Source organism: Nansenia antarctica (assembly GCF_963989245.1).
Source record: "Nansenia antarctica genome assembly, chromosome: 17".
NCBI classification, from domain to species: Eukaryota; Metazoa; Chordata; class Actinopteri; order Argentiniformes; family Microstomatidae; genus Nansenia; species Nansenia antarctica.
Genome location: NC_137687.1, coordinates 6,029,360 through 6,033,520, shown reverse-complemented (window position 1 = coordinate 6,033,520; position 4,161 = coordinate 6,029,360).

The window sequence follows — 4,161 nt, the reverse complement described above, 5'->3', positions numbered from 1 at the left end:
GTAGGTAATGAGTGGGAACAATAGCTGGCTAATTCCCAACCCAACCACTCCCTCAAGACAACCACTCCTCCACTACCTGTCATTATCTACCTGTCATCTGTCAGTGGGGTTGTCAGCTAACCCTTAGGAAACAAACTTGCAGGGCTGACATGTTTAAATGGCTAAATAATAACAATAATAATAAAAATAATAATAATAATAAAAATAATAATTCAAGATTCATGATTTTTTATTGCCATGTGTGCCAAAAGTTACATCCCATTATAGAAGTACAAGAGAGTAAAATTCTTATGGCTTCCGTTTTCAGTCGACGTTTCAGTCGGCAACTTCAGCAGCAAGAGAAAACAAAACGGCAATGGAAAAAATGAGGCAAGATATAATTGAGCAATACAATAATAGAATGGTTAAAAATTATAATGTTGTGTCCGTGTGTACATGCATTTATCATTATAGTCCATAAAGCATCTAGTGGGACTTCGGTGTAGCTTCGTTCCTTCCCATCCCATCTGGGCATCAAAGCTGTAATAAAAATAGAATACAGTACATTTAAAATGATTGCCCACTGTTACCAACACACCATTTTTATGAAATACTATGTTGATAAAATATAATTGCTAATACAATGACAATGACAAATACCTGAAGTGCTGGTGACTCACATCAAGGTCTCATCTCTCAGAACCTCTCACCTTCGTCATTCTGCAACACAAATTTCAGGTCAGTTGTGTGGACACTTCTATAATGCAGGCTTGCATGCTTTCCATTATCTGCCTTCTTCCACCTCAAAAACATTGCCAGACTCCGATCATCCCTCTCTGACTCTGTGGCCGAAACCCTCGTCCACGCCTTCATCACTTCCCGTCTGGACTATTGAAATGGAGTCCTGTTCGGGGTTCCCAGCAAAGCCCCAGACAGGCTCCAATATGTGCAGAACTCAGCTGCCAGGGTTCTCACCCACACCAAGCCCTGGCAGCACATCACCCCCACCCTCATTCACCTCCACTGGCTTCCGGCCAAGTCCTGCATCATGTACAAAATCCTCCTTCTCACCTACAAATCCCTCCATGCCTGTACCCCCCAGTACCTAACTGACCTTCTCGGCCAACATATCCCATCCCGGAACCTGCGGTCCTCAGACATGGGTCTGCTTTCCACCCCCCGCACCAACCTAGGAACCTTTGGGGACAGAGCCTTCAGTGTGGCAGCCCCCACCCTTTGGAACTCTCTCCCCACAGTGATCCGCAATGCCCCTACCCTGGACACCTTCAAATCAGCCCTCAAAACTCATCTGTTCACCAAGGCCTTTGGCCCCTAGTTTAGTTTTGCCGCTGTCGCTGTCTTTGTGTTTTCTGTTTTGTCTGTCTGACTTCTTTTTCTGTAAAATTTGTAAAGCGTCCTTGGGTTCAATTGTGATTTTTTAGTTGAAATGTGAAGGAGGTTGAACATGTGAAGGAGGTCATTTACCGACGTTGAAATAGTTTTGAAGGGGGCTAGGGAAAAGGCCTCTATGAACAGTGCATTGGTGTTTTCGTTAATATGTCATTTGGAAATAGTTTCAGCCATGGTTCGAATAGCAGGAAAGATAGATAAGTTAAAGAATATGCAAGAATGGTCAGATAGGGCCAATGTCAGTTAGAATAACATTTTAAATATCTAGGCCCAGACTGTGACCTCGATTATGAGTCAGAATGTTCACATGTTGTTGAAGTTCAAAGACATCTAACAGGACAGAGAGTTCTTTCGGCTCTCTTATCCTCTGAGTTATCTACATGAATAAAATCACCAGCGATGATTAAACCATTAAATTCAGTAGTAATGATGGAAAAAAATTCAAGTAAGTTCACTGAAAAAGATAATTGAGTATTGGCGTGGTCTGTATAAGATTATAATCTCTTATAAGAATGATGCCTGTTTGCAGTTAAACTGTCTCTGACAAAAGAGGCGATTCCACCTCCTTTCTTATGGGATCTAACAACATCTAAGGTTTTGAAATTGGGGGGGGGGGGGCTGACTCAATAAGAATTGGTGCCTTGTTATCTTTGTCTAGCTAGGTTCAGTTATCCGTCCGTCAAGGATACACTTCCTCCTCCTCTGACAGTTTAGCTTTGTTAAGCCACAGAGCCTCTGGCCAATGACAGCCAGTCAGTCGCATGCCTCAGCAGCATGTCAGTAGCCTCAGCAGAACTTTTGAGAGTCCTGGTCGTGCGGTTAGCAAGGAGACGGAGCTACATCATTTTATTGCACTCCACTGTGGCCCCATTGGCCAGGGAGCCGAACAGCTCCTGTTCCGCTAGGTACCAAAGAGAGGAGGGCTGTGGCGATGACGCCTGTGTGTTGAACACCAAGGCAAGCTGGACAGGCTGGGGAGAGAATCCCAAGGGGCTATAGCGCATATGTTACGGTACATGTGGGAATACGGTACATGTGGGAAAACTAGGGTTAGGGTTAGGTGCTAGGGTGACTTGGTACATGCTGGCATGTCTAACCCTGATCCCTAATCCTAACCCTAACCCTACCCCTAACCCTAATCCTAACCATAGCACCCTAGCACCTAACCCTAACCCTAGTTTTCCCACATCTACCGTATTCCCACATGTACCGTAACACATATACGAGGACAATCTGGGCACGGATTAGCCTTCTTCACTTTATCCTTTCGTGGTGCTACAGTGTACACCATTATAGGGCCTTATAGGTTGGCAGTTACAATAGGGTTGGCAAGGAAATTCGGCTATGCATTGTTCAGATTCAGATTCAGATAACGTTTATTGCCATTATGCATACACATATAGGAATTTGCTTTGGCATTACAGTAAGTGTGTTTATGCTTTTTTGCACGTGTATACAAAAACAAATGCAAAAAACAGGAAACACAAGACAGACAACAGTGCATTGGATAGTGATACATATATAAAGTGCAGTGCAGAGTTTTTACAGTGAGTCCAGTACATATTCAGTCCTGGGCAGACTTGGGGGCGGGGGGGAGGGGGAAGCCAGTCATTTATCAGCCTGGCGGCTGAGGGGAAGAAACTGAGCCTGTGGCGGGCCTTTGCAGTTTTAGGCAGCCGCAACCTTCTTCCAGAGGGAAGCAGGGTGAGGAGGCCGTGGCCTTGTTAATAACAAATCATACCTTCATATTCATTGGAAACTTACAACTATTACAAGGCAAATACATCATAGAGTAATGTTACATTGTAGAGAGAGACAGAGTGAGGGATGAGAGAAAGACAGAGAGAACAAAGATAGACCACTGGATTTGTTTACAGTAATAACAGACAACAGGCTTGGACCACAGACCAGAACACAAAGAGAACGAGCATGTCCCTCAACATCCTGTTTTATACCGACCATAAGTATTCAAATAAAGGAACGGTTAGTAATCACACATGATCTTAAGTCAAATGACAAAGTATTCACACATTCCAATGGTTTCCGAAAACCAGACTGAGATCACAGTGTGGTAATTTATGGCCCATCAGGGAGAGGGATGTCAACAAGGGGTGCAGAATTTATGTCGCTCCCTTCACTAGGCTGTATGCTAACTTCCTGTAACTGCACGCAAATGAGCCAGCAGTAACAGATGTAACGTGTCGATGCACAAACTCAAGTCGAACCTGAAAGGAACTATGAAACAAAGACACGGTAGTGGTTCATAGTAATTAACTAGTGTGTTTTTTTATTAATAGCTACCACTCCTGCTGATGTTGTTACCCAGCTAGTGTAGTTTCACGTAGTGTAGTGAAGCCAGGCTAATAACAATAAAGTGGGGGGGAGAAGGCGAATGGTTGCAACCAAGTGTTAACTAGTGTGGAGAACAGGACTAGGTGTAGTAAAAGAGGGAAGCACTTTGATGGTGGCACACACAACAAAAGCTCACCCATCTGTGAAGGTTTGTTGTAGGTGTGGACCCAGGTGCGGTGCCGGATAGAGACCAGATGCTAGGCACGATAGCAAATCTTTTTATCGAGATCGGAAAAGGCAAGTTACAGCAGACGTGTCGCGTAAAATAAAAGGCAAGAAAAAAAAAAACAGTCTCCAAAACAGGCTGACAGAAGGATACAAATGACAGACTAGTAAACTCAAAAGGAACAAAACAGGGAGAGCACTTTTCAATTACCTGCGCTTACGTATGTGATCAGACTAGGACAAGGAATACTCGAC